We start from the raw sequence: 14,986 nt of genomic DNA on the forward strand, positions 1-14,986 counted from the left end.
GTGTTCAATTTTAATGTAGTTAAATTTTATAAGAGACAATTAAGAACATTCAAAAATAAAGTGTCACGTATTTTTTTTAAACGACGAATGACCTAAAACGACGTAATCGCGGACGAAGTCGCGGGCAACAGCTAGTATTATCTATACATATAATAAAATCGTAGGAAAGTCAAAACTGTACATTGAATATTTTTTTAAAAGAATACATAATCCATGATCTATAATCGATATAGAAGCCAAAAACATAGTTTTTAGAATTTTTGTCTGTTTGTCTGTTTGTCTGTTTGTCTGTTTGTCTGTTTGTCTGTTTGTCTGTTTGTCTGTATGTTTGTCCAGGCTAATCTCGAAAAGTACTGCATAGATTGACTTCAAATTTTGCATGAATATTACTAACAGGTCGGGTGAGGCTTTTTTAAACATATTATCATGCTATCACCTCCGGGGGAGGAGCTGTGAACCTTTTTTTTTCTTACGTATTCCGTGTATTACGACAGCGTACAATCTAAAGACTCATGTTTAAATGTTGGTTTCGGGTAAGCTATGCTATTATCTAGCTTTACACAATAAAAACTATGTCATTTACGTAATTTGGGCAGAGAATCAGTTTAATGAATTTATTAGTATACAAATTTGAAACAGCGCCATCTATGAGATTTCGTAAAAATCAAATCAATTTACATGTTAACACTACTGAACACAATGTTAAAAATTAATAATTTAAATATAATTATGTTATTTATTTATTTAACTCTTTAACCCATATCTTCCCTTCCCTATACCTCTAAGGTGCGCATATAATTCGTGTGAATATACTACATTTTTAAAAGTGAGGGTAGATGTTTATTATTTTGAGTCAAACTAGACACCATTACAGTTAATCTAATATTGATTGTGTTCATTGGTTACATTTTTAAAAATCTTCGTGTTTTAAAAATTGGATAACGAGGCGGGACTCGAACCAGCATTCTTTAGTGGTCGAATTTTTTCTATTCTTTATAAATTTATTGTTTATGAATTTATATTTATAAACAATAATACAAAAAGGTTAGTTCGTTGATAATTATTATTCCTTCATCATTTACATGTTGTAAGTAAAAATATACTTTGACTGTTAATACTTTTGTTCAGTATTTACCTGTATGATTATTGCTTGGTAATTAATATATTTTCATGTCGTATACCTAATTAAAAACATAAGTTTGATGTGAAACTAGCTGGATTTATTTTTACACACTCACAGTCTTATATTTTGTGTTAATGTTAAAATAGTATTAATAGTGTAAATCATAATATTTTTTCTCAATTAAAAATATTTCCTTTTTTCTGATGTTGGCATCGAATTAAACCGCGCTGTCGTTTCGTTCACAAAAAGTGATGTTATGAGGACCGAATAATATGTAGCCGCCTCAACTTACGGAAACGAGAGTAACCTGCGTTGTCTGTTAGTTATTGTATAGTCGAATTTAACGTTACATGGAAATTGGAATCTAAATATATGTATACTTATATACTTATATTAAATCTGTAGAAGTCAATTCTGTACATGAAATATATTTCCTAAATAACTATCACGAGGTGATTAGGGATCGACACTGACGCCAAAAATTTTTGTCCGTCTGTCTGTCTGTATAACCGTTATACAAACAAAAACTACTCGACGGATTTAAACGAAACTTGGTTCAATTATTTTTCATATTCGTGAGCAGAGCAGTAACTCCATTTTTAAGCTTTCGTCGCGTGTGCAACCTTAATGGTTAAAGCTACACAGAAATCAAGTATGAAAGAAATGTTCTCCATATTATATAAAAAATATCTCCCGACATCATAAATGTCTATCTTTTATGGTTGAGCTTAGGAGTTCAAAGCTTTCTGATTATATTTGTCTACTAGCTGTGCCCGCGACTTCGTCCGCGTGGAATAGTGACTATGGGACCTATGACCATGGGCTCAGGGTGGGGCAACAATAATTTTTTTTATTTTCATGCTTCCACTCCCACGTTCACTCCCAGGCCCACGCCAACGCCCACGCCCACTCCCCTTCACAATTGGTACCTACCAGATCAAAGCCAGGGTAAGCGCCCCACCCAGCCCCACCGTGGCTACGCCCATGCTGAATTACTACTTAACATACAATTATTGAGTAAATACGTACTACCATAAATAATTAAAAGAATTGTTATTAAAATTTCTTACTAAACTGAGCTAAAAAACTTACGTACCAACTTATTAAAGAAAATCAAGAAATGAAATGCTTAACCTATACCAAATAGTTACTACATAATATTGTAATTAAAAATTATGATTAGTAGATATATAATATCGAAAATCAAAAAAGAAATGCCTAACTAATTCTACGTAAAATTTCTTTTAAATTATGTCATATTATTTTTTAGGAACCAGGGGGGGAGAGGAGCAAATTCTATTTCCTTCCTTTCTTAAATGGATGTTTTTAATAATGTATGGTGTAGCCCGTGTAGCCAGTGATCAGCTTAATCGATACTCAATTTTTATCAAATCCAGCAACAAATCCAAATTAGATGTTTCCTGTCTCACGCACGTAACTAAAGGCTGAAGAGAGAGAGAGGGAGCACGTAACTAAACCGTTTAGACGAAGAAAAGTGTATAGAAAGAAGAAGAATTTCATAAACTTCCCGACGATCTTTAAAAATAAATTATTACTTATATCATTTTTTTTCATTCCCACTTTTACCCCTATGTAGGTATAATAAGTGGATGAACCGATTTTGATACAATTTATCTAAGAACCAGCGTCGGAAAATATGCTGCCTAACAAAAAAAAAGCCGCATCTAATTCGATTTACCTGTTAGCCAGCTACGGTGCCATAGACAGACACACACACACACAGAAATACATAGCAGTCAAACACATAACACCCGTCTTTTTGCGTCGGGGGTTAAAAATATAATACGACATAATTTAAAGGACATTTTATGTGGAAAATTTACCTATTAGAAGTAACCATAATGTTAATTTGACCCCCCCCCCCTACTACCTCAGCTTACCCCCAAACCCTTGGGGAATTTTGATATGATCACCTGGACATGTAAAGGAATAACTGTAGCGTACATATAACAGATAAATTACGTTTTATCGTACACTGTACAGTGTACAATAGAATGCCTTAGCAAATGTTCGCCGTGATTACTTAAATGGCCATAACTTTTTTATTTATGAACCGATTGATGTCAAATAAACACTAAATGTTAAATGAAGATTACCACAATACATTAGTGAAAACCGCATCTAAATCGGATGAGCCGTTTCTGAGATTAGCGTGCACAAACATACAGACAAACAGACAAAAAAAATTTTAACTACAGTTTTGGGTTCAAGATCGATTTAATAATAACACCTGCTAATTTTTTTCTACATATTTTCATTGTACAGACATCGCTTTTTTCTTTTCATGATGATGATTGATGATTATAACACTCTCAGTCCGTTTTAACTTAATTTTTATTCACTCGCATCAGTGCTACCTAAAAAATCTTTATATCGAAATTCGAGCAAAGCTAAGAAAATGAGAAATAAGAGTTCTCAAGGATCGTTAGAGGTAAGAGGCTTACTATTGACCGAAAACAACATGTGTTATGCCGAGAACCTGAAACCGCTTCACAACGAGAATTGCCTGTGAGACCGAAACCTTCACTGAGAGGCTATAACGTCTCACAGCTGATCGCAAATGGCATATTTTATCTCGATAATCTGAAACTTTTACTCAATATGAAGACCGTTTGACAAATGATAGGGTGCACCATAATATTATTCGATCTCTTGAAGATGAACATGAGCATAAGCAATGACTAGAGTAGGGACGCGAATATTACCATTATTTGAGACAAGATTATTTGAGACAAGTACGTTTAATAAGTTTGTTTAATGAAAGATTAAGAATTGAAACTATTTGGTCTCTTGAAACGGACGAATAGCGAGAGGCCCGTCTTACTGTAGACAGATTTCGACAGTCTTAATGACTTAGAGGTAAACATAGAAGATCAATCTACGAGTTCGGTGGTGTGGTCCGACAAATATAAAAGTGGGTTTGCTTATAACCTCACAATTGATTACAGATCATCTTCTGTATAGGCGATATTAACGTAGTATGTTCTTTTTGTAATGCTTTAGGAGGTCTGCTCTTTTTAAAAGAGGAGTAAGGAGTCGGCTTTCGTTTGAAGATATACCAGAACCTTTGAAATCACTACTTTTAGAGGAACATGTGCAATCTAAACAGTTCTTAGACAATATTCGCTCTTATAGTAGAGCGTTTTAAATGATACTTTGGTGCTCAACAATTATCAGAGGATCCTTTCATGCTTACTTTTAAGATACAAGGTCAAGTTTATCATTTGATAGGATCCCTTTTGCCTGAAGGCCAACCTAAGTTTCTTCAAATATATTTTGTATTCGACTATTCGTTTAAAATATTACAATTTTTCCTACAGTAGGGCGACGAATGTATTTTCGCATAGTAACGGAGGGGAACTCACGGGGGGTCGAGTGACGCGGGCCACGTACCACAAACATGCTTAGTTTGTTGTACCGAGCGCGAAAGAAAGTCATCGTGTTTTAGTAAAATTACTATGTAAACTATAACGTAATTTAAAACTTAGGTACATATTATATAATGATGCGCTCAAACTGTTAATCTACATTTAATTTAGATTATTATTTGAATTACTAAGTAATGTAGAATTTAAATAAAAATCCACTCATGTTTTCCTCAGATTTTCGATGTCCTCCGATTTTAAGATTTTCTTATCAGAGTATTCAATTTTAATGTAGTTAATTTTTATAAGAGACAATTAAGAACATTCAAAAATAAAGTGTCACGTATTTTTTTTAAACGACGAATGACGAAAACGACGTAATCGCGGACGAAGTCGCGGGCAACAGCTAGTTATATATATATGAACATTTTTGAAGTGAAACTTCCTTATGCGCGTTGAGATAGCAATACGAATTGTAATACTGTGACAATACCGTCACGTCATGGAGTAAGGCGACGATTTTGGTATCTTTGAATCTTGCCTAAGAAGTTTCACTTCTGACACGCTCTTTTTTTAATTAGAAGACCAACTTCAAAACGTTTTTGCTCATGCAAACATTTGCTTATGAATAGTTATTGTTTTAGGTACAGAAAGCATCGTCTATTCAGAATGTTTCTTCAACTGTAAAGAATCGTCAAGATAATAGTGTTTTGAAACATTATTTAATTTTGGACAAAAGTTTCAACAAAGGAGCCATTTACTTTAACTAAGAATGAGTAGGTATACAATATTATTTTTATACATTCTGTATCCATTATTTTATATTACATTTGACCGCCTCCTTGGTGCAGTAAATGACGCGTTCGGTTCGCGACGGGTTCGATTCCCGGTGGAGACGATGAAAAAAATAATGTCTCGGTCTGGTAGGACACAGAAGGCTGATCACCTACTTGTCCCCAAAAAAAATCGATCAGCGAAACAGATGTATGCCTAATGGATCTGCCCCTTGCCCCACTTGGGGACACGGGACTTGACTTTTATATTCATTGCAGGTGTAAGGAATACCTACCATGCAAAAAACTAGCAGTTTCAAAATCTTTTATAACCATATGGCTCCAAAGTTCCACAACTTCAAAGTTACAAATTGAAGCATTATTATAATGTAGGAAGCGAATCTTATACACGAGGATTCTCTTAATTCAATAAACGAAAGTGCTGGATTATTCAAGTCTCTGAAGAACACGGCTTTTTATTACAAGTAATCCTTGCTTGATTAACGTTGCCATGCGAAAATTTGAATAAAGACCAAAAATACAATTCCGCGGAAAGTTTTTGCAAGGCAAATTGGGGTTTAGAACCTTATCATCATATAGCGGTTCATACCTTCGAGGTGTACCTATTTGATATAATGGGGAATTGGCGTTGTGCTTTTGTGGTTTAATGGTTAAATGAGGCTGTTTAACATGCTATTTGTAGAGTTTATTACAAATTCATCGTACATATTGATGTCATGTTATAAATTAATCGTTCTTATATAGTTACTAGCGGTCCGCCCCGGCTTCGCCCGTGGTACATGTTTACGTTTTCTCTATATAAGAACCATCCTCGTACTTCAAGGAATATAATAAAAAAAGAATTATCGAAATCGGTTCAGCCGTTCTCGAGTTATGCGCTTACCAACACATTTTGCGATTCATTTTTATAGTTATATATATAAGATTATAGGTATACTACTTCAAATATATAGTTATTATAGGTATACTACTTCAAACTTCAAAAACATTTTATCGTGCAGAATATAAATAAAAATGAAATAAAGTAATAATTTAACACAATCTGGTTTTAAACTAAGCTTTAATACTTAAATTTTTTTTTGAAAATACATACAAAAGAGCGTGCTTATATACGCTTACACTATATTCTATATTTCTGTATTTAAATAAGCCTCTATATAAGTACATTATTTAGATAGAGACTGAGAAAAGACTTAAGAACTTACCTTCTTACATAAAAAAGAATTTGTAATTAAAACCAAAGCCACTACTTCCCGATAACTTCTTTATAACTTCTCCTCATTAAAAATTTTATCTATAATATTGTAGTCACGTTACCAAGTAGTAAGAAAAGTTAGGATTTCCATACAACAACTTGGCATGCTTGTGTAGGTCTTACGTAACCCAACCCTTATTTAACTTTGCAAAGAAAAAGATCGACTTTCATTATATTCAGGCTTTTCAATTACGAAAGACGTATTCCATGACTTTTCTAAAGACCTTTGACTACAACGTCAATGAGGAAAGAATAAATTAAAAATAAAAGTTTGTAAGTACATTGTGTATTTTTATGTTAGTGTATGTGTGTGTGTAAACATGGGATTGAATACATCATTCAGAAAGAACTTAATGTTTTGGCCAGTGTGGAATATCAAAATTATTACGTACTAGAGGTCCGCCCCGGCTTCGCCCGTGGTACATATTTCGCAATAAAAGGTAGCCTATGTCCTTTCTCGGGTATCAAAATATCTCCATACCAAATTACATGCAAATTGGTTCAGTAGTTTAGGCGTGATTGAGTAACAGACAGACAGACAGAGTTACTTTCGCATTTATAATATCTATATTAGTATGGAAGTATGGATTGGAAAATTCTATAAATAAAAACTGTCGAATAATATTATGTGAGTAAATGTCGAGTTCATTGCATCGAATTTTACTTGTTACTTTATCAAAATAATGGTATATTAAATCCTTTTCAAAAATAAGACTTGAATTTTCCTTATTATAATAAAATACAGTACATAATAATATTAGCTTCGCCTTCCGAGCGACTAATAAAATTTAAATTAGAAGAAAAACGCTGCTAGTTTTAATATCCTAGTACTAAAATACGAGTGAAAGGCAATTACGGTTAAGCACTTATTATAGAGGTACTAGATTTCCGCCCGCGGCTTCACCCGCGTTTTCAAAGGAAAACCCGCATAGTTCCCGTTCCCGTGGGATTTCCGGGATAAAACCTATCCTATGTGTTAATCCAAGTTACCCTCTATATGTGTGCTAAATTTCATTGTAATCGGTTCAGTAGTTTTTACGTGAAAGAGTAACAAACATCCATACATCAATACATCCATACATCCATACAAACTTTCGCCTTTATAATATTATTAAGATAAGATTGAAGATTATCATTCTATTGTAAACCAGCGCTTTGATTAAATTTTTAAATAGCTTACAGAAAGGATAAAGGGAAATGAAAAGCAAAATAAACGTCCTTACAAGAGTAGTTGTTATTGAACTGGTTAATGAGGTTTTGTCCTGTTCGTTTGTATAATAATTAGACTAGTAATATTTCAATTTATAAAGAATAGAAAAAATTCGATCACGAGGCGGGACTCGAACCCGCATCCTTTCGCGCCATTCCGGGGCGGATGCCTGACCAATTCAGCCACTCGTGACCCGCCAGAGCAATCGAATTTATTCTATTCTTTCAGTTTTATGTGTCTAAGGGACACACCGCGCACCATCTATTGAGCTGAATTGGTCAGGCATCCGCCCCGGAATGGCGCGAAAGGATGCGGGTTCGAGTCCCGCCTCGTGATCGAATTTTTTCTATTCTTTATAAATTTATATTTATAAAGCATTTGAATGCCATAAAACAAAAAATATCAATTTCAACTAGTAATATTTCTTTAAAAAATAATAATTAATGACGTAGCTTTCAACAAGTATTTGGTATTAGAAGCCTGTATGTGTGTATATTATATATGAAAGAATAAAAAAAACAGAACCGGTTGTTTGTATAACTGTTTAAGCATGTATTAATCACATTTTAAAGATCTTAACAATTTTTATGTTTTAAACAACGGTATTATTAAATACGCAACTTGACTTAGTTGTGCTATTATCTAGCTAAAAATTGTTTCTTTTTCCATAGAAGGACTTTATTTACGTTTAAAAAGGACAAAAAAGAAATCGTACACAAGCACATCTGTTTCGGAACTTTCAGATACGAGAACATATATCACAGACTAGCAAAGCACCTGCGATCGTCTGCTGTAGTTAATTAATCTAGTATCAGTTTATTTTTTTAAATAAAACTTAGCTAGAATAAATAGTTCAATATATACTTATATCAGCAAAGTAACTTTTGAAAAAAATTATTTAATCTGATAGGTATATATATAATATATATTTTGATCTTGGTTTATTTTATACCTGCTTATACATAGACATTTCAATTTAACATTCTCTTATTAAACTAATTTTACTACCTAAATTTAATCTTAGTTTTACCATACTATTATACAGGGTTACTTGTAAAACACCAGCAACCTCGCAGGACAAGATAGCTAACATCATAAGTAACAACATTTGTTGTACGACTTTTGGCATAACGCAATAAATTATTTTTAAATGATTTTTTAAGCTTTTATTGTACTCTCTTAACATTTGTTAGTCTATGTTCTATTCATTATCGGATGGACGACGCGACGCCCCCTTCCCCCTCTCGTTCGCTTTTTGTTTACGTAATTTTTGGGAGGCGTAGAGTTTATAATATTCAAACGGAAAATTAAATGAATATTTATTTTTGTATGAAAATAAAATCTAATAAATTATCAAAAGTCGTAGAACAAATGTTGTTACTTATGATGTTAGCTATCTTGTCCTGCGAGGTTGCTGGTGTTTTACAAGTAACCCTGTATAATAGTATGGTAAAACTAAGATTAAATTTAGGTAGTAAAATTAGTTTAGAAGTAACCCTGTATATTCTGTGGTTTTACCCAGTTTTTTTTTTAAATTAAGTACTACTACATTCTGGGTTGCCTGGTAGAGATCGCTGCCAGCGATAAGGCCGCCTACTGTACATTGTTATATTGTATTTTTAATTTTTGTAAAATGTATTCTTTATGGTGTACAATAAAGTATTTTTCATTCATTCATTCATTCTATTTTATTTTTATTTTATTTTTTACATACATAGATCAAATCAAAATTTAAACATCATCCTGGAATAATTATCAAATAACCGTTTTAGAATTATCATAAGAAATGTCAACATTCCAAACGACTAAAAAATACACATTTGAAGCAAAAATAACAGTAAGAAATAATAACCTCCATACGTCCTCCATCAAGATCTGATAAAAAATATAATAATCGTTTTGGCGCGAATATAAAGGGCTGAAACGATATAAAAACCCATAAGTTAGGGAAAAATTGTTATCTCTGCATATTGTGTTCTGCTTATGCGAAATAGATTGCAAAATGAAAATAATAAAAGATATATATAACCGTGTAATGCATACGGGAATTAAATTATAAATCTATACAAATATTATAAAGCTGAAGAGTTTGTTTGTTTGTTTTAACGCGCTAATCTCAGGAACTGCTAAATTATATACTGAAACCTTCTTCTACAATTACTCTATCTATTAATAAACCGCATCAAAATCCATTGTGTAGTTTTAAAGATGAAGCGATGGATAGAAGCATAGGACATAGGGACTAAGAAAGGGACTTTAATTTATACTATGTAGTGATTTATAAATAGAGATACATCCATCCATAAGTCACAACCACGACGCAAATAACAAAAACCGATGAAAAATCAATTAAAACGGCTTTAACGGTTTTCAAAACCATCTCTGTCGAGCGCTTAGTGCTAAATATTTCGTTTAAACTTATACAATGTGGTTAGTCGAAAACCTGTCGACACTTTTAATTACTGATTGCATATAACAGCTTTCCCGTACTTTGACAGGAGTTGTTCTCGTTAAATTTTAATACGCAAACCACTTCACTTTAACAGTCAGTTTATAGACATAATTTGGTGCGTTAAAAATTAAAACGGATTATTTCATTAATATAAAAAATAGTACCATTAATGTTAAAAATATGTTATGATAAAAGATATAACAGTAACCAACAACGTTACTTAGTGGCAATTAAGTATAATTAATGCAATAAATTATCTTTAATTAGTAATTTAAGCTATTTTAAGTTAACTCTATCGAATTCAATGGGTAAGCGTTTATATATTTTCAAAGTATAAATCACGTATAAATACAGGAAAAAGGAAGGTACCTAATGCTTTCTCCTTATTCTTTAAAACAAATTCTAAAACATCACTGAATCGCTTTTGATCTTCTAAATTCAATAAGAAAATATTTACCACCAGTTCGGTAAACAGTTTTTACAGAGAAGAAGTAGGAAGAAACTCTGTAATCTTTTAAGATCCCCAATATAAGTAAATCGTACATAATGTCTCACTTTGATAATATAATTTATAATTTACTCATATAATTTATGACTCTATTAACAAATTAGAAACCCTCAAAATGAAAACGTTCCAACACATTTTCGAAGCCGTCACATAAACTTACCATTTCGTACGGTTGAAGGCTCTGTCGCCTGTTTAACGAAGACGAATGCCTTTTCCACTCAATTTTCTCTTAACTTTGGACCCGTTCGTAAAAAATAGTCGTGTGTAGTTTTACCCCGGCTTTATTCGCCTGATTAAATGGCGATTTTTCAATCTTGTGTTAAAACTTAGTCGCTGAAAAACGTATTAAAAAATATAACCACTACGTAGTACGTACCTTACATGAGACTTTTTTATATAATTATTATCTGTATCCTGCGGTTTTACCCGCATTGCTCTGCTCCTATTGGTCAGTGATAATATTTTCCAAATCGGAACTGTAGTTTCTGAGATTAGCACGTTCAAGCAATCAAACTGCTGCTACTGCTAAAGCTGCTGAAATTTGTTTATAAAATATTATAATAAATAATATAATATTTTATAAACGACCGACCCTTCGGCCCCGGCTTCGCACGGGTGCAATGCTGATACTAAATACACTACAGAAAAACTGTGAACGTTGTATATAAAAACATAGCGGCCCGCTCCAGCTTCGCACGGCCACGGCCACGGGTATAAAATAGATAGCCGGGCGGCCGGCCGGTACCGCCGCAAACGCTACGTCTCGCAATTTTTAAATCTGTAATATCTTCGAAAATATTCACTTAAATCATACGGTGTAAAGGGCCATATAGATCTATATTAATGAACAATGTATTCAAGGTATTTAATTGGTTAAGGATTAATGCTGTATTGGTTAAAATCGCTTCGAAAATTAGCCATTATTTGTCGTAAAAAGTAAATGACAAAAATAAGTTATTGTGGGTTATCCATAAGAGATACCATCGCGGACTTTTCTGTAGACCTTTTCAATGTGTATAATACTAAGTACATTATTTTGATAAAACTCGTAGGGTTCAGCCTGCGTTTGCAATGTAAGCGGAAAAAATGTAATTTTTTACGACATCACATTAGAAACCTCAAAAATAACAGTGCTTCTCCACTATTTAATGGGTGTTATTATACATATAAACTTTCCTCTTGAATCACTCTATCTATAAAAAAATCCGCATCAAAATCCGTTGCGTAGTTTCAAAGATTTAAGCGTACAAAGGGACATAGGGACATAGGGACAGGGAAAGCGACTTTGTTTTATACTATGTAGTGATATGTTACCGCGTTTAATTTAAAGATAAAATTATATTTTAAAAGTAAATCAATTGATGAACTTAATTAATTATTTTAATAATAATCAAATGGATAAAAGTATTAATAATCATTTAATTATCAAATAATAATAAAATTACATGTCATATTCAAAATAACGATCAAAACAACACAAATAACAACTGCGCTGACTCACACAGTCACGCCACTCGAATAATCGTCCTATACATAACGGTCGTCTGCAGTTGCGAGTCATTCTTGTACCGACTTTGGTTGAGTGAAGATGTCTAAGAAATACTATATCAGTATTTCAATACGTAATACAACCACGCGTTACAACGAACAACGAACAACGAACAACGAACAACGAACAGCGAACAGCGAACAGCGAACAGCGAACAACGAACAACGAACAACGAACAACGAACAACAAACAATGTGAATGTGAATGTGAATGTGAACATACACAAACACGAACACGAACACGAACACAAACTCGAATTTTAATTCGAACACAAACACAAACAACGAACATCGAACATCGAACGACGAACAACGAACAGCGAACAACAAACAACGAACAACGAACAACGAACATGGAACAACGAACAACGAACAACGAACAACGAACAACGAACAACGAACAACGAACAGCGAACAGCGAACAGCGAACAGCGAACAGCGAACAGCGAACAGCGAACAGCGAACAACGAACAACGAACAACGAACAACGAACAACAAACAATGTGAATGTGAATGTGAATGTGAATGTGAACATACACAAACACGAACACGAACGTTCACAAACTCGAATTTTAATTCGAACACAAACACAAACAACGAACATCGAACATCGAACAACGAACAGCGAACAGCGAACAGCGAACAGCGAACAGCGAACAGCGAACAACGAACAACGAACCACGAACAACGAACAACGAACAACGAACAGCGAACAGCGAACAGCGAACAGCGAACAGCGAACAGCGAACAGCGAACAGCGAACAGCGAACAGCGAACAGCGAACAGCGAACAGCGAACAGCGAACAGCGAACAGCGAACAGCGAACAGCGAACAGCGAACAGCGAACAGCGAACAGCGAACAGCGAACAGCGAACAGCGAACAGCGAACAGCGAACAACGAACAACGAACAACGAACAACGAACAATGTGAATGTGAATGTGAATGTGAACATACATAAACACAAACACAAACAACGAACATCGAACAACGAACAACGAATAGCGAACAGCAAACAACGAACAACGAACAACGAACAACGAACAACGAACAACGAACAACGAACAACGAACAACGAACAACGAACAACGAACAACGAACAATGAACAACGAACAACGAACAACGAACAATGTGAATGTGAATGTGAATGTGAATGTGAACATACACAAACACGAACACGAACACGAACACAAACTCGAATTTTAATTCGAACACAAACACAAACAACGAACATCGAACATCGAACAACGAACAGCGAACAGCGAACAGCGAACAGCGAACAGCGAACAGCGAACAGCGAACAGCGAACAGCGAACAGCGAACAACGAACCACGAACAACGAACAACGAACAACGAACAGCGAACAGCGAACAGCGAACAGCGAACAGCGAACAGCGAACAGCGAACAGCGAACAGCGAACAGCGAACAGCGAACAGCGAACAGCGAACAGCGAACAGCGAACAGCGAACAGCGAACAGCGAACAGCGAACAGCGAACAGCGAACAGCGAACAGCGAACAGCGAACAGCGAACAGCGAACAGCGAACAGCGAACAACGAACAACGAACAATGTGAATGTGAATGTGAATGTGAACATACATAAACACAAACACAAACAACGAACATCGAACAACGAACAACGAACAGCGAACAGCAAACAACGAACAACGAACAACGAACAACGAACAACGAACAACGAACAACGAACAACGAACAACGAAGAACGAACAACGAACAACGAACAACAAACAATGTGAATGTGAATGTGAATGTGAATGTTTTTTTTTTTTTTTTTTTTACCTAAAATAATGAACCTAAGGTATCATTATTGAAAATTACGATCTAGCCCTTTACTATAGGCTAATGCATCATCTTGTCTTACTCTAAACATACGTTGTGATAAGTAAGACTCTAAGATGTCAGCAAACTGTTTTGGGAGCATATTTCTTAGTTTGTATATAAGCCCTTCGTGCCATACTTTATCAAATGCTTGCGCCACATCCAAAAATACCGTGGAGCAAACTTTTCTTTCTTCTAGAGCCTTTTCAATTATATTGGTTATCACGTTCGCTGCGAAACAGGGCTTGAAACACCCTGTCCGTATCTCGTCGTTATAGCGGTAGGAAAAAACTTAAACTTCTCTGTCGTGCGGGAGGCATAACTTCCATCTGGTTCAGTGTAGGAAAGTGATATCTATATATCTGAGATGTGCTATTGATTCCTAGTTCAATGGTATACCGACCTTAATACCGGGTTTCTTAGACCTCGTGCCGCACTGAACTAATAAAAATTCTAACACAGTGCGGAACGAGGTTGCGAAAACCTCGTACCCCGCGAACCTCGTACCGCACCCTAAGCTAGCTTCACGCGGTTAGTGTTGTGCAACACATTCGAGACTGCTGCCGATTATGTCGAAACGTTGCCGAAAAAAGTTAATCAAAGAGGAAGATGAAGAAAAACCGGGTGGTGAAACTCTAAAATCTGAAATCTGAAAAAATATTATTGCTTGGCCTGTTTTAATGAAAAACATCCATAAGTTTGATAAATAAATACAATTAAATAAAGTCGATATTTCTTTTCCCATCACTAAATTATATGAAAAACTGCTATCGTTCAGTGCGGTATGGGGTACATCAGATCCCACATTTTATTTTACCCATAGAATCTAAACTAACTAATCTAACCACGGGCGGCGGTAGATTTAGGTTAAT

This window comes from Colias philodice, chromosome 2 (assembly GCF_061535455.1).
Source record: "Colias philodice isolate Cphi_HAF_F1 chromosome 2, ilColPhil1 Martin Lab GWU primary, whole genome shotgun sequence".
Lineage (NCBI taxonomy): Eukaryota > Metazoa > Arthropoda > Insecta > Lepidoptera > Pieridae > Colias > Colias philodice.